This window comes from Trachemys scripta, chromosome 8, assembly GCF_013100865.1.
Source record: "Trachemys scripta elegans isolate TJP31775 chromosome 8, CAS_Tse_1.0, whole genome shotgun sequence".
NCBI lineage: Eukaryota > Metazoa > Chordata > Testudines > Emydidae > Trachemys > Trachemys scripta.
Genome location: NC_048305.1, coordinates 72,101,204 through 72,126,685, shown reverse-complemented (window position 1 = coordinate 72,126,685; position 25,482 = coordinate 72,101,204).

Sequence of the window (25,482 nt, the reverse complement as noted above, 5' to 3'; positions counted from 1 at the left end):
AAGAGCTGTGAGTGTAGGCTGACAATTATGGAAAATTAAGGTAGAAGAAGCACTGAAAAAGCTGACAAAGATGAGCCAACTGTTGATATGATCAAGGCTGTTGGAGATACTGGAGTAAAGTGGCTTCACAGATTACAATATGTTTTCTTGGACAAGCTAGGGTACCAGATGACTGGAGAACTGGACTGATTGTGCCTCTTTGAAGGGTAAGAGTGATACAAATAATCCAAACACCTGTTAGGCATCACCCTCTTAAGTAAGCTTCTGTAAGTGCTTGAGAGAGTTCTGAAGGCAAGGTTGAAGTCCGAAGTAGAGGAAAATATAAGAGAAGCAGTATGGCTTCAGTAAGGGAAGGAGTACTATAGAAGCAATATTTGCAATGAGACAGAATGTGAAAGAATGATAAATGTAGGGAATAACTGCTATGTACCATTTATTGATCTTGAGAAAGCATACAAATTGCTTCCACAGGAGTTGGTGTATGTGGTTTTGAAATGGGTGGGAGGAGGCCTTCAAAAAATGGAGATGATAGAGGAGCTGTACCCTTCTGAAAACTAAGGTGATAACAATACATGGAATTTTGAGTGCTGATTCCACTTATCTTCATCCTGATTATAAAGCTAATTAGTAGAAGAACCAAGCCACTGGAGCCACAGAGAAACATCATGTAAACTGATGGTCTGGCCCTTTTGGCTGCTAGCAAAGAGAAATTGGTAAATATGGTATCAGAGTGGGCATCTGTGTTTGAAGACCATAGTTTTAAGGTAAATATAAAGAAAATTGAAGTTATGCAAGTAGGGAAGGTGGAAGAGGAGTTATTGATTGAAGTTTCAGGAGAGAAGCTGAATTAGAAGAAAGAATTTGTATACTTGGGAAGTACACTTAGTGCCATCAGACAGAAATCTGGAGAATGAAAAGAAGAACCCAGCATGCATGGTCAGCAGTTAAAAAGATGGCAGGAGTACTGCGAGACCAGCAATTAGGTAACAAATTGAAAAGAAAAGTGTATGCTGCCTGCTGTATGGTTTGGAAATGGTGGGTCTTATGGAGATGGAAGAAAAGAAGATCCAGATAGTTGAAAATTATATCCTAAGGAGAATGGCAGGTAGACAAAGGATACACAGAGTGTGTATGGAAGAAAATAGGAGGAAGATGTACTTGGGACTCAGTGACAGATTGTCTGGAGAACACACATTTGAGGTGACAGGACATGTGATCAGAATGGGAGAAAAATGACCAGCAAAGAAAGCATGGGAGAAGGAGGGCAGCAAAAAAAGGACATGGAAGACCAAGGATACAATGGAAAGAGACCGTCAAGAGAAGTTTAAAGAGAAAAGGACTGGAAGTCCAAGACCTGTAAACCCATACCATGGACCAAAAGGAGATGCAGAGAACTGTGGACACCACCCACCCCAAGTAAATGGGGAAAGAAGTCAATAAATGAAATGGAATTGACCAAAGACAAACATTCCAATGGTTAGTAAATGCCTGTATTAAAAAATGTCATGCCTTTTACCACCTCTGTGAACTAGAAAGCTAGCAGCTGAATCTCATCGACAGAGCCAATCCTGCAACCCTACATGGTTAGTCCCAATATGCAGCCATTACACACGTAGTCCTATTGAGTCCAGTGGAAATTGGCACATGAGCAAGAGCTGCAAAATCAGGCCCAAAATGTTTACTTGAACTACTTCTGTAAACGGTAGTTGTCATATGACAAAACTGCGAGCTTAAGTTAGTTTCTGGTAGAATTTCACCACTTAAGATAATTCTAAAGGCACAACAGGAAATATGTATGCCATGATCAAGTATGAAACATGTTCAAAGGGCTTGTGAACACAGTTTGATTGTGGTATAAGAAGCTGAACATAATATATATGTTCAGGGCAATGTTTTATTGAGAGCACCACTGGTTATTAAATATAGACCCTTTTATTGTTCTTGATGGGATTTATGGACTTACTTCTCAGAATACCATACTGATGATATATCCTTTTCTTGAAAGATTAGCTTGTACTTCTATCCCATTCCAGAGTCATTGACTGTAAGATTTATTGCCATGTAGCAAACCCAACAAAGGGACTTTTGTTATGCATTCCTGAATGCTGTCCACTGTACATAGCTTTTGTACATCACATGTGTTCAAGAACATGTCGAATTCATGAGCCGGATTATAATCGCATTTCCATTTACTTCAGTCAAATTACACTTGATTTACACAAGTGAAAATGAGACCAAACTCTGACGCTTTGTTCTGGAAATAAAACAGGATACAGGAAGAGGTTAACTGCATTTTAGAACTGTACTAGTATGCATTTAAAGATAAAAACTTAGAGCCAGGGTGCAAAACTAATCGTAGCCTAGAGTTTCCAAAATACGGATTAGACTAACAGAAGTACCCCCAACTGTGCATTGCTTCAGGGAGGATTTAGATCAGACTGATTGTTCTGTGAAGCTCCCAATCTGGTGAGAAGTCACACTAGTAATTTGCATCCTTATAAAAGAATTAACTGAGCTTTTGCTTTGAAGTTCAATTATCCATGTGCATGTTTAAAACAGAATGTCTTAAATGTATTGTTCTGTTTGCACAGCTGCTAAGGAATTTTGAAGTTTGTACATTTGCTCTGGTACATTGGATGCTCGGCCAATAAGAATACAGTGTTACAGTGCAGGTCACAGAAGGCCTTACATGTGGGCACAAGGTTTGAAAATCTGAAGAAAGTTTATGGCTCCCTGTTAAGGCTGGATCCCCACTTTGAACTTTAGGGTACAAATGTAGGGGCCTGCATGAAAACTTTTAAGCTTAACTACCAGCTTAGCTTTGGTTTGGCTGCCACCATTTTAATGGATTCCATTTCTGGGAAACCTTGAAAAACCTTTACCAAATTCCTGGTGAAAACAGATTCAAACCCCTTGAATTTTAAAACAAGGGGAAATTAACCATTTTCCTCCTTCCTTTTACCAACTTCTGGTGAATTAAGATTTAAACCCCTTGGATCTTAAAACAAGGAGAAATTAACCATTTCCCTTCTTCCTCTTACCAACTCCTGGTGAATCAAGATCCAAACCCTTTGGATCTTAAAACAAGGAAAATTAATTAGGTTTTTAAAAAGAAGACTTTTAATTAAGGAAAAAGGTAAAAATTATCTCTGTAAAATCAGTATGGAAATTAACCTTACAGGGCAATTAAATTTAAAGAGCTCAGAGGACTTCCCTCTAGTCTCAGGTTCAAAGTACAGCAAACAAAGATAAACACTCTAGTAAAAGGTACATTTACAAGTTGAGAAAAACAAAGGAAAACTAACACGCCTTGCCTGGCTATTTACTTACAAGTTTGAAATAGGAGAGACTTGTTTAGAAAGATGTGGAGAACCTGGATTGATGTCTGGTCCCTCTCAGTCCCGAGAACGAACACACTCCCAAACAAAGAACACAAACAACAGCCTTCCCCCCCCCCCCCCCCCCAGATTTGAAAGTATCTTATTCCCTTATTGGTCCTTTAGGTCAGATGCCAGCCAGGTTACCTGAGCTTCTTAACCCTTTACAGGGAAAAGGATTTTGGAGTCTCTGGCCAGGAGGGGTTTTATAGTACTGTACACAGGACAGCTATTACCCTTCCCTTTATAGTTATAACACTCCCACCTTCACTTGTGGAGTGTGAGGATAAATACAGTAACTCCCAATTTTATGAAAATATAGATTACAGACATTGAAGTATTTGGTATATGTAAGAAATACAAATTGCAAATCTATTAACTTTATTTTATTATAATGATTGATGGCACTGATAGGCTTTGAACTTGCTTAAAAATTGTAAACATATCAATAAAACCTTGTGTTCAACTGATACCTATATAAATTGTGGGCAGCGACACTAAAGTTCAGTGTTTCATTTTAATCATGGAAAAACATGGGTTTTTAATGTTTTTTATCAGAGTGTTTTGGGTTTTATTATCATGGAAAACTAGGATCCCTGCTGATTAGCTAGTATACCCCGCTGGACCATACATTAAAAGATCTGAGTAGAGCTTTAAAAATTTAATATAGCATAAGATTGTACATTAAATGTAGTGAAGACTGTTAGAAATGAAATATATTAAACATTGGTGTGCCATGGCTAATGTTATAGATTCAGGGCATTTGAATTATTTTTTCTTAATCCTTTCATAATTTGCATAATGTTTCATGGAAAACTGTTTATTGCTTTCTGCCACTGGACCATATTTTGGTTGCAGTCATTGTTACACAGAACAGCAGAGATTACAGCAAAAGAGCTAGGCATGAAATATAATATTTATCTATGTGTGTGGGGGGATATTTTGATGTGACATTTATAGTTATTGCTACTGATTAATCAAAGTTTCAGCTCAGCATCTAAGGCTCAGCATTTCCAATTTGCTGCCTAACTCTTAATCATAGCAGCATCGTAACAGCAACGATTCTGTAGCCTCTGGCATTTGTTACATGAATGCACTTGGTAAAACATAAGAAAAACTGACAGACGAAACCTTTAGAAAACAAAAATACTGCAGCTCTAATTATATTAATGTGAACTAAGAGTCTTTGAAAACATGGCATCATTCATGTAGCAAAGGCAGTTGGAAAGTGGAAAGTAGGCAAGGAGGATTTTGGAGATACAGTGAGTAATTAAGGAGATTCATTGTATGATAACCAAGTGAGCATTTTACAGTTTCAGGCAGTGAGGAATCTCGCCGAAGGGAAAACACTTTCTAATGCTCACCACTGTACATGTTGTAATTAACTAAATAAAAAATGTAACTCAGTAACTTAGCTGTAAAATATTATCCCCTGTTTTACTTTATGGCAAACTATTCTGGGATGATTTATTTGAGAAATTAGTGACCAATCAGCTCTGTCTAATTCATATTCAATTTACTCAGATTTCCAGGATACCCCAAACAATCTCAAAAGACAAACTCTTGATGAAGAGATTACGGTTTAATTGTTTTTAATTAAGTAATTTTAATCTCAGTAAAACCAAGTTTTTCGTTAACCAGATTGAATACATTTTATTACTCTTTTCTGTTTTATTCAGTTAATGATGTATTAGAAAAGCATTATATCAACATGTGATCATAACACCAAAATAGACTCTAGTTCCCTAAAATGATTGGTCCAATCCAGGAATCCTTCCTCATAAAGCACTTACTTACTTCAGTGGAAGTGAGAGTATTATACAAGTGGAATTGCACCATTTGCAAACAAAATCAACATTATCTGATTTCTAGTAATATCTTAAAAACTTGCAACCTGAAATTATCTAGGTTTTGTTCATTGTACCACAGTCTTAATCCATCCTTTTTTTCAAACTATTAAAGCAATTCCTATGAATACAATGTTAATTGTATAATGTATTGTTTTACTGTGGTACTGTTGCAATAAATAATATATTGTTATGTAAATGAGAAAAATCCAGCTGATGCAGTATATATGTTATATTCAATATTGGTGACTAATCAGGTTTCATCTGAAAATAAGTACATTCTTATCAGCTTCAGTGAGATTTGTGAAAACTTATTTCCCTGCTGGAAGGCTAATAAAATGGCTTTTTCCTGACATCTCTCCTTTAGAATATTGGTTTTAAAGGAAAAACTGTTACACTTTTGACATTTATGGCCTGAAAGAGAGATTTCCAGGTGTTTCTATATAGGTAAGAATACAATAATTGTATACTAAAGTAATGCTGGTTGCCTGGGGAAACAACCAGAAGAAATAGCAGAGATAAAGATAAATTAAAAATTTGTCCCCCGCACAGCAGGCATCTCAATAAACCTCCAACCTACCCCTCAACCCCAATTGCCCCAAATAACAGAGAGAAAAAGATGGGCTTTGCAGTATATCCAGAGTCAACAGAACAAGCTGGATACCAGATTTCATAATCATTCAGAATGAGGACCTCTCCCAGTTGCAGTGGTGGCAGTAGAGCAAAGCGAGCTGGATGAATACTACATAAATGTTTGCAAGCATTAGCTAGAATTTTAAAATAAATGTCCTTTGACTTTGCTCAACCCCTTTTGTGTTGGTTTTCTGTGACATTGCGATTGTTGCAATCAGTTTTTAGTGGCATGACTATTTGCAGAAAGTGAATTTCAAAGCACAAGTATTTATGGAAACTGAATTTGAAAGATTCATGCACCTGTGTGTACTCTGAAGTGTTTGTGCACATATCCAGTCATAGAACAGAAACAATACCAGGTCACTGATCTGACCAGTTGCAACTAACCAGCACAGCTTTAGTTGTGAATATTGCATACTTGCAGTTCACAATCAATTCAGAGAAGTAAAACATTTACATTGGAAAACAAATTGTCAAACCCGGATCAGGCCAGTGGTCCATTTAGTCCAGTATCCTCTCTCAAAGCAGTCAGTACCATATTCTACACTATAAGGCGGATAGTAGACAATGATGGAATAATCTTTCCATAAGGGAAATCTCTTCCTCATCCTGTCAGATAGTGGGTGGATTATGCCTTGAAGTATCTTTAAAAAGCCATATCTAGTATAATTGTGGATGTTTGCATACAAGTACCTAATCCTTTTTTGAATCCTACTAATCTCTTAGCCTCACTGATACCTTATGGCAATGGGTGCCATAGGTTAATTAGAAAAGTAATCTCTTTAAAATTTACCTTCCAGAACAGTTCCACTGTTCTTGTATCACAAATATATAGGAGTGAATTATGTACTTTTTCAAATGCAATGTATTATTTTCTCTACCCGTATCAAGTCCTCCCTTTATTTGTCTCCTCTCTAAACTACACTGCTTCAATCTTTACAGTTTTTTTCTCATAAGGAAATTTCCTCTGGCCTCTATTTGCAAAATAATTAATTGAATAATGAATACATCAAGTAAATCCAAAAATAAGGCTGAATTCACTGGACAGATTATTCATTTCAAATTGTACACTCAGCTTGATGATGATATAATGCATTTGTTATGCTAGCGAATATAAATTGCTGATACATAACTTTATTTAATCTTTTCACTATGAAATGTTTATTGGTACTATTACTGAGAAGCATTGCTGTAGGGTTTTCTGTATTAATACAGTGTCACTGTTTATTTTCCACAGTCATTTTTCCTTTTCTTTATAAAGGTGTGTTTGATTTTCCAGAAGAAATATTCAGTTTCCCTTTACTCAAAGCAAAACGCAAACATCTTAATGAAAGTGATATTTTCATATCATCTCATTTGGTGAGCAAGGCACATTCATTGAAAAACAAGGCAATATCACAGTCATGAAACAGACGACAGCTGTGTTAAATGTTTTCCTTTATTATTGAGGCTGACAAAAAATGCTGAAAGACAAGGTGAGTGAGGTAATATCTTTTACAAGACTAACTTCTGTTGAAGAAGAACTTCTCTGAAGAAGAGCACTGTGTAAACTCAAAAGCTTGTCTCTTTCACCAACAGAAGTTAGTCCAATAAGAGCTATTACCTCACCCGCTTGTCTCTCTAATATCCTGGGACCAACATGGCTAAAACACACTGCATACAAAGAATCTTGTGGGACTGCTCATCTTTCAGAAATCAGGAACTCAGAAGATGTGCTTCTCACAAGGAAAAATCTGGTTAAATTGGATCACACAATCTGTCCAAAGGAAATGTTGCTATTGTAAAATACACAGGAGTGCCAAGCCGCCTGTTGTGTGCTAAGCATCAAAATACAATTCTGGTGATAAAAGCCATGAAAAGACACTTGCCCTGGCATGTGCAGCAAGGTAAAGGACCTAGTTCTGAATTCAGAGATAAAAAAGAAAAGAAAAACAGACTTTGCAGTTCCATCAAGAAACTGAAGCCTCCTCTTCATGACAGAATTCAGCAATGTACTTTAGATCTTCCTAACAGAAAGTCTAATGAGCCCTGTGGAAGCCATAAAGCTGCCAAGAAAATATTTCATCCAAAAGCACCAATGACAAGACTCCTCCAAGTTCAGAGAAGTTGCCAGTTGGCTGTCATTCTCGGCACTAGCTACAACTCTTCCTTGAAGTTCTGGGAAAGCATCTAAAGGGTGAAAATTTGAGTCATAGCTCAGAATTGCTTCCAAATATAGGACAGAAAATTAGCTATCAGTTGTCAAAAATGGCCATCCTGGAACACTGGACAAAAACACTGCTGTCATACCTTTGAGCAAAGAAAATGCACCACAGCCACAACTATAAATAGTTCTGAATGACATATTGTATCTAGTTGTTTTCTAAATAAACATTAAAATAATTACTAAGAAATCTGCTGCAAAGAATTGTAAATCTCATGTGAGACGAAGTGAGGATAATTTCCCCCCTTCCCTCTGCCCGCACATAAAGCCTTCCCTCCGCCCTGGGGGAGGACAGAGTGAACTGTGTTTTCTAACTCCTCTAAAATGATTAATTCTTCATTTGGCAGCAGTTTGGTACAAGAGGGAATTTGACACTGAATCAATAAAAACAAAAAGTTCCACATGGTCTAATTGGCTCACCATCCACCCTGCTGTTTCAAGGAGGTAGTGTGTGGAACAAAACTACATAGTTGAATTTGGTATTATCATCTATAAACTACTAGGCAGGCCCAGAAGTGATCTGAATACCTCTAAAGGGAAAAGCATCAGCAGTAAAGACCAGGATGAACATCATTCTTTGCTTATTTACTGCTTAGAAGTATTTGAAATCTGTTTTTTATTTCCAAGTGATATCTTAGCTTGTAAACACACAATGCACTGTTAGAAATGCTGCAGATCATAGATTATCCTATTAAGAGAACTGAACTACAAGTACACTTTGGAATACTGCCCTGAATTATTTATAGTGTTGGGACATTGCATTAAAATACTGCCAGAACACACCTATTGCCAATACAATAAGAATACACTACTCGTATCAGTATTAAACGTCTATACAGCAGGTACGTCTGATGGAAGCAGGAGTTGCATGCTGTGGAAAAAATGCTATAAGCTTTTATCAAAGTTAATTGGTTACATGAAAATGATCTAGAGGCTACCTAGATTCAGGGCTAATTCCTGATTTTAATGAGAGCTGGGGTTCTTAATTGCATCCAAGAAGGATGTTCTGTATCTTCCAGAATCAGGGCCTTTATAGGTCATTTTAATTATGCTGGTGTAGTTTAAAATAAGACTAAGTGTAAAACTCAGATGTACTGAACAGTGAGGCATAATTTATGGTAAGTATGTTAAATAAGTCGACATTAATAAGACACATCAATAGGATTTACAAATGAATGGTTGTGGAATATAAAATAATTATCTTAAAAATTAATTTAGGCCCTGATCCTGAACACAAAGGGAATATTCATGTTCTTAAATTAAGTACATGCCTCAGTCTTTGCAGGAGTGAAGCCTTATTCTGGGATGGTGATGATATAATATGTCACAATAGCATTAAGAAAATTTATCCATGAGGAGAATGCTTATAGGCACACAGATACAATTGTCACAATTTGTACAACTACAGTTAACTGATAGAATTTCCATTTAAAATCCAGTTTTTCATTGGTTTAAAATAGTCATGCAAACTTGCTCTGGGCTGAATTATGGTATCCAAGAACTCAGACCAAGGACATAATTTAACCAAATTTGTTTTAAATGGAATTGTTTTGAAATTATAGTACAACAGATTATTAGTGACTGAATGCTACTATGTGACAGCTGTTCAGAATGCACATGAAACATTATAAAGCTGGTCTAAGTCCAGTTCCTGAAGGACAGGTAGCTCTTTTTGGACTGTTTCAAAAGAGAGGCCAAGGATTGACTGGGCTTGGAAATTGTTCTTTCACGTCTAGCAATAATTGTTCCTTTTCACTGCTGAAACAAATTGGTGAAAGCTTGAATACCTGTTCTTAAAGAACTTAAAACTGCAGGGCTGTCAGTTTTTCACATCTGCCACTGAACAGCCATCAGATGGCCGTAACTTTAACTTCCTGCTGACCTTGGCTGACCTACCTGCTCCATTCCTATTTCTAATCCCCTGAGCTATCCAGATCACTGAAAAACATTTTTTTGTTGTTGAACAAATTGTTCATATAGCTCTAAGACTATAGTAATTAATAATACTTTTCACTTCTATAATAACTTCTATCTCATGATCTCAAAGTACATCACAGGTATTAACAAAAAAATCACAGCACCTCTGTACGAGCTAAGTATTAAGCTCATTTTATAGACAGGGAAACAGACAGAGAAATTAAGTGACTTGCTCAATGTCTCACATAAAGTCTGCAGTAGAGAGGGGAATAGAACTCGGGTCTCCTGGCTTTAGCTTTCTATAGTGGAATGTTGCATGGGCTACTGCTTCTCCTATAAGAGAGAAATATCTCTGTTGTTTGTTGGTAGAAGAAACTTTTTGGTTTGGGGAGCTCCTGACTCCAAAGTAAACAATGTAAGGGGGCGTCCTAGAATCCTAGACATCTATTATATATAAGGGGACATGAATTTTAAGCTAATAATATAGACTGGGCTTTTCAAAGGAGCCTAGGGAGTTAGCTGCCCACTCCCATTGCATTTCAATGGGATTTGGGCACTTAACTCCCTTAGTCTCTTTGACAAATCCAAACCATGGTATATAATTTTGATTATTATATTGTCATTTGTTTTCCTAGGGAAAATATCTCCTGCAGAACTGGCTTCCACAGTCTAGTATGAGACTGCAAATAGTACTGCCACCAAGACAGTAAGGCTGGAGACCCCACCCTGCCAATACAATTGGTGCATGGTAGTGCTTCCAAGATTCTGGGTAAGGACTGGGATTATGTCATCTCCTGACAGAGGGTGCAGGGTGGTCAGAAGGTCTTGTGCCCTTCTTTTCCACTCTTGCACACCCATCTTCGAATGAGGCATCGTTTAGCTCTTTATTTGCCTCACACTTAGGAATGTTTCCAAGATCGTCTGTTCTGCATGTGTTTAAAGGGCCATTCCTGCTCTCATTGGGAGTTTTGCTTTCTGTACATTCTGGAGTGGCATAGTGTGTTAACCAAGAGTTTGATTTGAATCCCAACTATAGACTGGTAGAGCAACACATATGGTATCTCAAAATCCTCCTGGTATGTCTGAGCCACACACACAGTAATGGATTACATAGGTCAACACTTCGTGATGACATTTCTCAGGTTATAGGTAAATAATGGAGACTAAAGGAGATTTCTCTTTTAGGGCTAACACCTGTAGAATGAACATTACAGCAACAGTTTATAATTCTGCCAGTCCCTAAATCATAAATCCAAAATTCAGTTCTTAAACCTCTGTCTTCATATCTAATGTGGATGTAGGGGCCTATCTTTAGGCATCTACTTTTGAAAATATTGGCCTAAATTTGCAGACAGAAAGTAAGGGTGGTACATGTAAAGATTTTAGGTTGCATCTCTTTGGCTACATCTACACTATTAGCTAGGGGTGTGATTCCTAACTTGAACAGACATACGCAACTAGCATGCTGATAATAGTAATAGAGCTGTGGTAGAACGGGCAGTGGTGAGTGGTGGCACAGGCTAGCTACCCTAAGTACAAACCTGTCCAGACCGCTGAGTGTGTATGCAGCATAGCTAGTCCATGCCATTGCTTGCTACTGCCCATGCTACCACTGCCACACTACTATTTTTAGCAAGCTAGTGCAAGGATGTCTACTCATACCCCTGTCTCCAAGTGTAAACATAACCTCTCACACTTTCATCCCAAAGCACCTTTGTAGACATGTGGAGCAATACTATGTTGCCATTCCTTCCTGTCCATGGCTTGTTTCTCCATTAAGTGGAGCCTGGTTATGTACCTGTGTACTACATCCCTCCATGTAATCACTGGTTGGCTTCTAGGCAGGAGTGACCTTAGTTGTGTTTGCACTATTTTCTTTGGCATCCTATCATCTGTTTGGCTTCTGCAGTGGGCCCACCATCATAAGCTTTTCGATCATAGCCAGTCCCACACCGTGATTTCACATCCTCCTCTCCTAAATTCATTTGTCTAAATCATTCCACTTTACCCCTGCCCTCTTTCAAATGATGCATATACTAAGTAGGCAAAATGAGGATGCATATATTAAGTAACAACTTACTCTCATGTACAAACACAATATTACAGTCAGAAGTGGCCCTAGCCCTTTTGCCAGCCAGGGAAGAAAGTATTTTGATTGCCCTGCCCCCACCCCATGACCAAGCTTTAAAAAAAAGCCCAGCAGCTCAATGTTGGGGTGTGGTCCCCCAGAAATTAGCATCCATGGTAACTGCCCTACTCACCCATCTCTAGAACAGGCTCTGATTATAGTAATCAAAGACAGTTTTATACAGTCAATATCAAAATTATACAAATTTAGAAGTATAAAAACTTAAAATAAGCACCCAGAGGAACTATTATCATTACAAAATAATAAAGCACAACTCCATAACAAAATAGTTTTTAAAGTACATTTCTACTATGAAGACTGACTCTTTAGAACTGTGGGTTCTATACTTTTTATCTCCCAATGATTTCCAGATCAAATGTGCTGTTTACATGTTAAAAGGTACTTTTGTAACTGCCAGCCCATCAAAATCAACTTGGGTTCTGAGAATCAAACTGAGTTATTTTCTTGCACATCATCACAAATAAAAACGTTCAGATAAAATTATCAGGTCATTTGCTGATCAGGTCAGGTATCTGTGCAATCCCCATTAACTTCAATAGATTTGCACAGGTATAGCTTATTGGACCCTAGTAAGCAATTATGTTGTTGATGCAAAAAAAGAATAAAATTCAGGTTCACTGGTCCATAATTGTGTTGGCTCTGTCTACTGTACAGGAGAAAAGAATAATAAAAACTGAGCAATTGCTAAATACACACAGGGAGTTCTTCTGTGAAGTAAGCAAGTGCCATTTTTACTTAGTCACTTTTCATCTCTCCTTTTATATGGATTCTTCCTTCCTGTCTTCATTCCATTCGCACTGGCAAGGAAATGCTTTGAAAAAACTTCACAACACTTGTCCACATGTTTCAAAAGAAGATGTGCATCACTTGCATAACAATGAGGGCACCCAAGATGAATGCTTCAAAGAGTTCTGCTGGCGGAGATTGGACTGAACAACTACTGTGTAGACTGAAGAGGAAGCCCTTTAAGGGTACGTCTACACTGCAAAAAAAACCACCCCCAAAACCTGTGAGAATGAGTCTCAGAGCCTGGATCAACTGAGTTGGGCTTGTGGGGCTCACACTATGAGGCTAAAAATAGCAGTGTAGACGTTCCTGCTCTAGCTGGAGCCTGGGCTCTGACACCTGGCCAGGGGCTGGACCTCAGAGCGCAAGTGGGAACATCTATGCTGCTATTTTTAGCTCTGTAGTGTGAGCACACGTCAGTTGAACTGGACTCTGAGACTTCCTACCACATTTTATGTTTTTGCGGAGTCCTTAAGAGGCATCTCTAGTATCTGTGTAATGCCACTTTTTCAGTTCACTGGTCTGTAGTTTCTTACTGTGATATGTAGACATTAACATTGAGATTTTTTGACTATCCTTCAATTAATCCTATTTTCCCCCTATTTAAATTGAAATCTGGGTCTGGAAAATCTTAAATGTTACTGAGGATTTTCATAGACTCCTGATAGGTACAGTTAAGCCAACTGCAGGATTTGCAAGAATCATGTTATATTATTACTAATATTTGTAAGAACTGGCTTGGTAAAATTTACTTGGGACTTCCTTAATGTGGTTTGTGAAGCTGTAGTTTATAGGCTATTCCATCTGTCAGTCTGAACTCCATTATAAACTAGTTCTCCTCATTAATTTCTGAGGCATATTTACTGCCATAGAGAAGTGGGCTGATAATTTCAGACTTTTCTTCTCTGGCACTTTTCTAAGTGCCAGTTTGTTTTGTAGATTCTGCTTTTTATAATAATAATATAATCATTGTGAACAGATGAGCCAGTTTAGCCACTGTATGTTTATAAATATAATTAATTTCATCCCCAAGGATCCCAGAGCACTTCAACTATCTGCCAAATTTTATGCAGAGCCCAAGTGGGCTGCATAGAACTTGAGGGAAGTTTTCAGGCCACCAATCTGTCCCTGACAACCAAATATGGTAGCTGCAGCACAGTGGAGCTGACAGGATATGGAGCCTCTCAGAGGAGAGGCATCCTCCTGAGCTGAGTGGCAGCGGGTAAGAAATGACTGGACCAAGTTGCCTGAAGACCTTAGTGACCTCTCAGAAAAAGAACCCTCCACTTCCTTTCTGCCTGACCACCAGTCTGTATTATATGGAACGGGCATATGTAAAAGTAAGGAGCTAGTGTACTGCCTACCCCTGTGTACCTGGCCCCAATTCATACATCAGTTCATCCAGCACTCAAGTGTTGCTGTCTCTGGGGCAGAACATGTTGGTTATTTCACAGTGTACAGCAATACTATTCCTCAGAGAGGCCAGGAAGAACTTCCTTCCCGGCTCTTTGAGCTCGCTTCTCGGCTCTCTATGAGCTGTGGCGCAAACGTAGTATTTGTTCTTATCAGTTTAATATCTGTTCTTATCAGTTTAATACCTTTAAGCATTTTAGAGACAAGGGGCCATTGCTTTTGATTTTTGCAGCAGAATTGTGAATATTTTCCTAGAGCATTCCTAAGAACAACTTTTGTTTTAAAGACTAACATTTGTTTAGGTTCTGACAGCTTAACAGGCCCCACCCAGATCCTTCTTTGCAAGCTTGTTTTTTGATTGGATAGATCCAATGGCTTGCAACCTACATCCATATTAAACAACAGGTCCATTAGACTTGGGCCCAGAGTTCATTGATTAGAGGGGCCACTATTCAAGGAAAGGCTGTAGGAATTCATGAGAATGGGACTGTAGCAGTGAGGGGAATCAAGTGGACAAGCAGAGGCCAGCCAAGATATGTTTAGCAATTGGAAATACACTGATCAGCCTATGGGAGGAGCTGTACCTGAGCAACACTTTGCATAGGGGAAGAGTGGCATGCCAGCTGGAGTGGAGAGGCTGGGAGCTGCAGAGATGGTCAAGAAAAACTAATTTGGTGACACTATGTTGTTTCAACACCGTGAGCAATCCGGCTGCTGCATGATTTCCATTGAACCACTGTAGTGATGTGATTGAACTAAAGGAGATAAGATATTGAGGGTGGGGACATACACTAAAGATCTGTTGGCAGGTCTCCTCTGCTCATCAGTGTCTTCAGGCAGTAGACAGTTGGCCATTGCCTTCCATCCCAGGTCTAGCCAGAGTCTTTTGGAGGCATACTGTCTGCTTCCATTCCCCTGGCCTTTGAGCAACAGCAGAAGTGGGAAATGCTTCTGTGGCCCAGCAGCTTTAACCTCCTTTTAGCCCTTTCCTTGTGTGGTGCTGATACACTTCGGAGTGCCCCACATGCTACTAGGGAAGCTCCCAAAGAAGAAAGCACCACAGTTATTACTGTGTTTTATTAGGGGTGTGTGGGGGGAAATAGAACAAAGAATAGGTTAAGACTCTCTCATCCCCCCCAATTAACCTTTTCCTTTGTAGAAAGTTTCTTCAGTAACTTTCACGGGCTGTATGGATTCAGCAGCAAAAAAAGGGCTGCTTCTCCAGGGTCAAAAGCAAGTCACTTCCTATGTTTTCCCCTTTACACACCAGACGAACTTGTTCTTTGAATAGATCGACTCATTGTGAGCACTCAGAGTCTTCTTGTATTTAAGAGTCCCAGAAGATTGCGTAACATGCATGCCTAATAAAGCCACAGAACTTCTCTTGAAGGTTAGTGTTAGCAAGCTGCAGTTATTGTCCTTCTAAAGCCCCTTTACCTTGCACCTGAAAATACCTCCCCCGTGTTTCTCTAAAAGTAACTTATCAATTATGATACTTTCTAGTATGAACCCTAAAATACTATTAATAAATCTGGGATCAATTATCCCATTTGTTTTATCCAGAAGATCCTCAACTACTGTAATTAGAAAACTTAAATTCCATCAAAGGAGAACAAAAAAAATATTGAAATCGGTAATGTTGCTATTGTAAATCAAGCAGCCTGGTTGTAATCTGTATCTACTGTGTGTGTTTGTTTACTAAGGGTTTCCTTCACTTGTTATTCTCCTCCCTGCACTCCCTACCCACAAATCCTTTCTTTTAAATAAAAACCAGGACTTCCTGTTTTTGGTCTGTATCAAATGAAAATTCCATTTGACTGTGCTTTGCATTCATTAAGGGTTCAGTCCAGGAAAGTGCCACTGAGAAAACAAATCCATGTTATGTAAATATATTCTGACAATTCATTCTTTTGGTCAGTTTACGTAAATTGGAAATTTCTCAATAGAGAAAAGCTGAGTCACAGAAAAATGAGAGCAATCCATTTGCCCTTCTGGAAACATGGTGTCTTTAATAAAAAGCTTCAAAAAGTTACAAAGAAGAATTTGAATTTGGTTGGAATAAATATGAATTTGTGTTATCCTTAGTTGGTGCAGTTTCTGTTTAATAGCTTTAATAAGCAACTGTTCTTAAAAGAAATTAATATCAGTGGCTTAGTATTTTCCTAACCCTTTTCTTGGTTTTTTTTTTATATTTCTTCCCCCATTCAAACTAAGTTCCCTCCAAAGCCATAAAGAATATTGTTGATTAGCTTTTAAAAAGTGCTTATGCAGCCAATCTTATTGCTTTCATATTTATAGACTGTGTGCTGCAGCTCAAGGAATGCTAGCATCAGCTCCTGAATTGTGGCCAAATATATTGCACAGGGGTGGGATACCAAATTTGGCTTAGCTAGATAAAGGTACATTATTATATTATTATGGTATCCAAAGGTCTCAAGTAGGATGAGAGCTCCAATGTGTTAGACATTGTACAAACATAGCTATAGACAGTCCCTGCCCTGCAGAGCTTACAACTTAAAAGATACAAACAGAAGAAGAGTTGCAGACAGGAATATAGCATGCAAGCAAATAAATATGGTTATGAATTGGTGCCGTTTTACTTACTTTTTTCATTAGGATGGAAGGAGGGTGAGAGAATGGCATAGCAGGAGCGGAATAATGAATGAGAACAGGCAAGGGAAAGAAGCAGAAGAAAGACCGTCACATCTTGTCACCTGTCTAGCCATGATCAACAGGCTGGATTTTACCTGTTTTAAGGAAGAATTTGAAGGAAAAGAAAGGTGATAGCTATATGGATTTTGTTGTGTAACAGAAAGTGCAAAAGTGTTGGAAAGTTGAGGTATTTTCAGTATTACCTAAATTTCCCTATAAAGGAATACATAGAAATGTGCTGAGAAAGTTAGGTAGTTGTTTATGGTATATTCTAAGACAAATGACAAGTTGTTAAGGAAAAGGGGAGAAGACAATACATGTCAGTAATGCTAACTGAAGTAGAATGTAAAGTGTAAACTCAGTGGAATGAAGCAATGGAGAGGAATGGCACCAAAAGGAAATGGACATTTTTTTAAAGCTAGATAAATGTACGCTCCAAGGCTCTTTGTGCCATCTGGCAATAAGAGCAATAAAAGGCCAATATGGAAGAATGAGTAAGTTTGAAAAGTAATCAAGAATAAGGACTAGACATATGAAAGAAAAAAGCATCTGTTGCAGAGAGTGAATGGAAATTGCATCCATCTACTGCTCCAAGATTCAGAAATGACAGGCACAAAAGCATACTCTTACTGTACTGTAAATGGACTATACCAGGATGTCTTGAAGTTTCTAGAAAGCATCATTTCTGTGTTTGCATGATAATTCTACTGTCCGCTTACTAAGTGAAAGAACATTCCTATGTTGTAGCAATAACCACTGATTGCACTGACATATTGTATCAGCTCTAGCCTCTTGTCACAATAAGGTCTATCAGAAGAGACAATACTATCATAGCAACATGAATATAAAAACTATCTCCAAAGCTTAGGACCATAAACAATGGTCCGCAACAACCTGGAAGGGCATATTTAAAACATCTGGCATCATTTTATTTAACTAAAAGGGAAAGATGTGGAACAGTTGTCACATCATCCAGCACTGGATCATAGGCTGTCTCATGGCAGTGTATAACTCAACTGTCTCGTGACTTCCCAAATGGGCTACAGCTAATGCATCTGTGAAGCAGTACTAACAGCCACTGCAAATGCAGGCGTGTGCTTGTATAAAACAGACTCTGATTATAGCTGGGGTATAGCTAAGGCATCGTAAGTTTGAGGCTTCGCTAAAATCCCCAGGTTTGGCCAATGTGGGGGTGGCACACTGTAGCAAAATGTGGATTTCTCAAAGCAAGAGTGCACAAGCTGTTTTAAGTTTAATTCTACTCTGTTTCTGACAGTCTAGTAAATCTTTAGTTACACTCTCAAGTGGGAATCCTGCTTTGCAATGGCTGTTTGATATGGTGGTCTTCTTTCTTGGCACTCCTCTATTCTGGGTCAGTGACTTTTATAGCCATTGTATGCATGGCTGTCATGCAAAGAGGGCTCTCTAAGGTCTGCTGATATCTGGTTGATATACCAAGTCTTTAGCCTTCCCCTAGGTTGTTCCACCCATGATGATTGCAAAACCACGCTACAAATATAACTCTTGGCTGTTTGATAGGGTATGAGCTGCAAATGTCACATGTAGGTGAAGAGGTCTGTAACATAGGCCAGACCTGAATCACTAAAGAAACCTCCCATGTAAACTTGGAATGACTCCATTGAAGTTAATGGAGTTACAGCAGCGTAAAACCTGGGTGAAATCAAAATCAAGCCATAAAATCCACTCTGAACTATTGTCTTGACCAGTTTCCTTTTTTGCCATACTCCATAAAGGTAAAAGCCCACAGCTTTACACAACTTTGACTTCCTCTTCTTTGTCAATGTCTTTTGCCCAAACCCAGTCCATATTTGTGCCTGTAACACAAATGTCAGATCCAAAAATCTAGGATCTGCTTAGGGTACTTTGATAATACTTTAACCTTATCAGTTGTATAGAATTCTTCCCTATTGACTGGTGTATATGATATTCTCTAAAACTTCATTTATATTAGGCTTTCTGCCTTGATTATCCAATTGGAATTCATTATAAAAATGTGCTTAACTTCTTATTGCTTCTTTCAAGTGCCACCATCTTCTTTTGTTCTACCCCTCTAAAAAAAAGAAAAGAAATTTCTTCATAATTTTCTGCTTCCATATTTGTTTAGAGCATGAATATTTTGAAAATGCATTTTGTTGTTGGCAAAGATCTGAGCCCCAAGTACATTTGCTGGTTATTACATAATGCGACACAGCAATATGTAATATCTGATGAGAAAGGCATGCAGCTATCAGAAACAAAGGGTGAAGGTGGGGAACCATGAACCCAAAGCACACTTCAAAGGTGTTGATATATTAAAAGGGAAGTGAGGAAGATGAACTTTCTGTTAGTGTTTCCTTTTTTATTGGTATGTATATTCCTCTAAAATGTTGAGTATACTGAAACTACAGCATTGGTAGGGTGAACATATTAGGTGAAATTCACCCCAGTTCAGATGGCCAGCATAGAGCCTTATGGACCACTGAAACCTTGTCTTACGTAACCCCATAAGAACAACCATACTGGGTCCATCTAGCACTGGTCAGTGCTAGATGCTTGAAAGGGAATGAAGACAAAAGGGCAATTTATCGAGTGATCCATCCCCCGTCTGGCAATCACTGGTTAAGAGACAACCAGAGTATGAGATTGCATCCCTGACCATCTTCTCCAATAGCCATTGATGGACCTATCCTCCATGAATGTGTATAATTCTTTTTTGAACCCAGTTATGCTTTTGGCCTTTACAACATCCCCAGGCAATGAGTTCCACAGGTTGACTGTGCATTGTGTAAAGAACTATTTCCTTATGTTTGTTTTAAATCTGCTGCCTATTAATTTCATTGGGTGACCCGTGGTTCTTGTGTTCCGTGAAGGGGTAAATAACACTTCCCAATCTTTGTTTCCTTGTAGTGGCTTGTCCAGAGAGGTTTTTGAGTATTGAAGCTCATGGAGATGGGCCTTTTAGCTTAAGTTGTTGAGGCTCATGATTTTTTATCCTGAGGTCCCTGGTTCAATCCTTGCAAACAAACTGGCCAGCTGCCCTATTACAAGTACATAACAGTTCACATCCCCACATAGAGCACCCCTTGTAATGAAGTCCATGGTTGGAATTGAACTTTGGCTTTAAAAGCATGAGCATCTGCTGCTTGGAGACAGTAGCAGATTCTTCAGCTTCTCTCCATGGCCTGGTCACTAGAAGACAAAGAACCACACTGGGTTAGAGTGGGTACACTTTACATTAAAGTTTAAGTGTAGCTTTTGGGACTTGTTCAGGTCCTGTGCATGGGGCTCAATTTCACCCATTGACCATAACAAGTAAGTGAGTTCAACTTGAGTTCCCCTGGTGATCATACTGCTTTCCTTTCTAGTGGGTCATGTAGAGAGACCATTCTAGTAGGATTTCAGCTGACTATAGCAGCACATATGGAGTCTGCATCCGGCCAAGGCCCAAACATGAGACACAATGGGTGACATAGACCTAAAATGGAGGAAATACAAAAAAAATCCTCATTGAGGAGACTTAAAATGCTGTGGGATTCCTCCTTCTTTATTTAAATAGTGTACAGTGAAAGAAAGAGGTCCCCAAATTTTGTGGGAATGTAGGTAACTTGGAGTAAAATGAGAGACATCCCTCAAAATGAGCTTTACTTAAGAGAATGTTTTTCATCTCTTCATATGAAGAGCCCATGGTCTTCATGAACAGACTGTAGTAATAATTAATAGTAAAATTATGCAGATTTTAGCTTTCAGCCGTGCTTCAGAAGTTATAAAATTAAAATGTTGGATATTTACCTGTTATTTCAATGTGCATAGCTGACAGCAATCTTACTAATGTCAGATTCCTGGATAGGAAACTTACCTCCAGTTTTGGAGAACATAAATAAATAATGCTAGTAATCTACAGTGTCCAATCCCAATGGCATATCTATCTGACAGGCTGACAAGGAATTATAGATCAAACACATTGTTTGTCTTTTTTCCTCCAAGTAAAATGTGAAATACCTGAAATGTATTTATTGAAAGTAAAACAACCTGTCATCCCCAGGTTTGCTGTGGGAGTGTTGTCAGAAAGATGGTTACATAACCTTCTAATACGAAGTGCTTGTACTGATTGCCAATACAAGACCTACAATCCTTGCCCTTTTTCCTAAAACAGTGCGAAATGGGAAAGCTGTTACATAATTCTCACCACTGGCAGAGTACAAGTAGTCTAGGCTCTTAAAATTCTCTCTCTCCTGCATGATGACAGGTTTCAGAGTAGCAGCCGTGTTAGTCTGTATCCGCAAAAAGAACAGGAGTACTTGTGGCACCTTAGAGACTAACAAATTTATTTGAGCATAAGCTTTCGTGGGCTACAGCTCACTTCATCGGATGCATAGAATGGAACATATAGTGAGGAGATATATATATATATACACACACACACACAGAGAACTCCCACCTTTTCATGTTCTCTGTATGTATATATATCTCCTCACTATATGTTCCATTCTATGCATCCGATGAAGTGGGCTTATGCTCAAATAAATTTGTTAGTCTCTAAGGTGCCACAAGTACTCCTGTTCTCTCCTGCATGAGATCCGTGTGAATAAAACTGTACATCTGTTTAAAAAGAAATCCAAAAGGACACACTCTCACTGCAAGAGGAGAAGAATAGCATATCTCCAAGCCTGTATACTTCTGTTTTTGCTAATTGCCCAGAAAAAAATTGGCAGGTCGCCAACATGATCTGTAAAGATCCATCACATCCTACTTACAGCAGTACAGCGTATTGACAAATTGCAAAGTCTTGTTTTATATGTAGTGTTTCCCAGCAGGATTATATTCAAGCCTTCTGTCTCAAACAAGACCAAAAGGCATTTGTGGTTTTGTTTTGCTAAAATGAGCATGTTGCTTTCATTGCACCAGGCCTATTTTTAGAATGTTTGAGCCTGAAATCTTTAAGTTGTCATCTAGCACTGTGCAAATAGACAGTGCTAAGAAAGCAATAGTCACTGCTTCTTTAAGCAACAGTAGTGGCATAAGCTGTAACAGCAGACAATTTAGCAGCAGAACAGCTGGCTAATAGAAGCAATTCTATTCTTCTGATGCAATTTCAAGACTAAAGAAATGTTTTCTGCCAAACTACTGGCTTTCTATGCTGTATTAGATAAAGTACAGCAAGTCTCTCTGAAGTTAGTTCATTTACTTCTCGCAGTTCCTATGGCTTTGTGAACTTTGTGAATTTCTCCTCATCTCTCACTCTCCTTTTGATAATGTCTCTTCATGGCTTCAGTTTTTCTTTTATAATAAAATCACAGAAATGCCTGCTTTCATTTTCAGGATATCTGTTTACATGAGTCACTTCTAAGGTGCCTGGCATCTGGGTATCTCAGTGGAAATGCAGTTATGTTAAAAGTAGCCAACAATACACTAGGTGTTCCTCTTCCTTCTCCCCCTCTCTCTCCATAATTGTTATTTGGGGAGGCTTTATCAAAGAACAAGGTTATCTATTTAGAGCTGAACACTGTCAGGTTTGGGCTCAATCTGAATCTCCTCTTACAAAGAGTTCCAGCATCAGAATGATGCCACTGGAGAGCTCTCTGACCCCGGACTCAAAAGTTTTAACTTGATCTCCTCTGCTGCCTCATCTATCTCAGTGGATCATAGATGGTGAAGGCAGTAGGAGGTAACCAGATCCCTGCCATTTGAGAGCAGTCATGTAGATTAAGACCAATTCTTTGAATTCAGTCCAGTTGAAGTCATTGGAGTTTGCAGAACTTGGGTGTGATTATTTTGTTGACTTAGTTGCTTAGGAGGCAGGCTACTAGGTGCTGCCCTGGTGTAGCCAGTAAGAAGTGACTATGCACAACAAGTATTTTGCAGTTGTCCAGCTCCATTCAGGGGGTGATGAAAGCATGGATCGATTAATAGTTTCTCATTTGGGAGTACCCATGGGCAACCCTAAATCGTATGTGCACAAACCATGGCAGATGTGGATACTTGCTGCACAAATGGAAAATTAAAGACTCTCCATTGTGCGACTGTGGTCACCCAGAACAGACCATAGAACTAGGGCTGTCGATTAATCGCAGTTAACTCACATGATTAACTCAAAAAAATTGATCATGATTAAAAAAATGAATTGTGATTAATCGCACTGTTAAACAATCGAATACCAATTACAACTTATTAAATATTTTTGGATGTTTTTCTACATTTTCAAATATATTGATTTAAATTACAACACAGAATACAAAGTGTACAGTACTCATTTATATAATTATTTTTATTACAAATATTTGCACTTTAAAAATGATAAAAGAAATAGTATTTTTCAATTCACCATAGTGCAATCTCTTTACCATGAAAGTGTCTCTTACAAACGTAGATTTTTTTTGTTTCATAACTCCACTCAAAAACAAAACAATGTAAAACTTTAGAGGCTATAAGTCCACTCAGTCCTACTTCAGCCAATTGCTAAGACAAACAATTTTGTTTACATTTATGGGAGATACTGCTACCTGCTTCTTATTTACAATGTCACCGGAAAGTGAGAACAGGTGTTCAAATGGCACTTTTGTAGCTGGCGTTGCAAGGTATTTACATGTCAGATATGCTAAACATTTGTATGCCCCTTCATGCTTCGGCTACCATTCCAGAGAACATGCTTCCATGCTGATGATGCTTGTTTAAAAAATACTGCGTTAATTAGATTTGTGACTGAACTCCTTGGGGGAGAAATGTATTTCTCCTGTTCTGTTTTACCTGCATTCTGCCATATATTTCATGTTATAGCAGTCTCTGATAATGACCCAGCAAATGTTCATTTTAAGAACATTTTTACTGCAGATTTGACAAAATGCAAAGAAGGTTCCAATGTGAGATTTCTAAAAAATAGCTACAGCACTCAACCCAAGGTTTAAGATCTGAAGTGCCTTCCAAAATCTCAGAGGGAAGAGGTGTGAAGCATGCTTTCAGAAGTCTTAAGAGTAAAACTACAGAACCCAAACCACCAAAAAAGAAAATCAACCTTCTGGCATCTGACTCAGATGATGAAAATGAACATGCATCGGTCTGTTCTGCTTTTGATCATTATCGAGCAGAACCTGTCATCAGCAAGGACACATGTTCTATGGAATGGTGGTTGAAGATGAAGGGACATATGAATCTTTAGCATATCTGGCACGTAAATATCTTGTGACGCCAGCTACAACAGTGCCATGCGAATGCCTGTTCTCACTTTCAGGTGACATTGTAAACAAGACGTGGGCAGCTTTATTTCTTGCAAATTGTAACCAAACTTGTTTGTCTGAGTGATTGGCTGAAGTAGGTCTGAGTGGACTTGTAGGCTCTAAAATTGTACATTGTTTTATTTTTGAATGCAGGTTTTTTGTACAAAATTCTACGTTTGTAAGTTCAACTTTCATGATAAAAAGATTGTACTACAGAACTTGTATGAGGTGAATTGAAATACTATTTCTTTTGTTTTTTACAGTGCAAATATTTGTAATAAAAAATAAATATAAAATGAGCACCGTACACTTTGTATTCTGTGTTGTAATTGAAAGCAATATATTTGAAAATGTAGAAAACCCCCAAAATATTTAAATAAATGGTATTATTCTATTGTTTAACAGTGCGATTAATTGCGATTAATTTTTTTAATCACTTGCCAGCCCTACATGGAACATATAGCAACTCAATGCCCGATTCACAAATAAAAAGGGGGCATCACAGAAATACAGTCTTCTACTCCAGATGCAATTATCTGGCTTAACCATTCAAATGTAAAATTATAGTTATTGCACCACAGATACATCAGCCATACGAAAAAGAAAATTATTTGAGAGTAGAGGGCTTAGCTTCTGGCCAGCCAAAGACAGAAAGAAGGATTCTTTGTTACTGATGTACTGTGTGTCTACGAGTAATGAGACATGATGCCAGATGCTTTGCTCTGCTTTCACTATCCATGGTCCAACACCTTCAGTCAATGGAGGTGATAGATTATTGGCAATGCCCTTAAAATATTTTTTCTCTTCCCAAAAGCATCACTTCTGCTTTTTCTGGAGCATGTTTCAGCTGGCTGCTGTTCTGCATCTACTTAGCTATTTCAGGCTGTGGAACATTTTTGTGATAGTGAAGGTTTCACTGGACGAGTAAGATTTACACTTGAGCTTCATCCACATACTGATGGCAATGGAGTCTCAAGCTGCTCACTGTTTGTCCCAGCAGGTCACTGATAGACTATTGAAGTGGAGGATTGACAGTAATAACCTTAGGAGACTCCACATGTTTGGGGCCTAGGTAAGGATGTTCAGGTGTCATCATGAACCTCTGGTGACCTTTCTGACAGAAAGAGTGGCTCTGTGTGGTGTCATCAGCACCACATGGCCAACAGTGTAAAGGCTGCTGAGTGATCTAACAGTATGGCCCTGGAGGTTGTCTCTGCGTCATGTCTTGTTCTGAAAATTGAATGGCAGAGATCCAGGGCACTGGAATATGATGGTTGTTACTGGAGTTTAGATA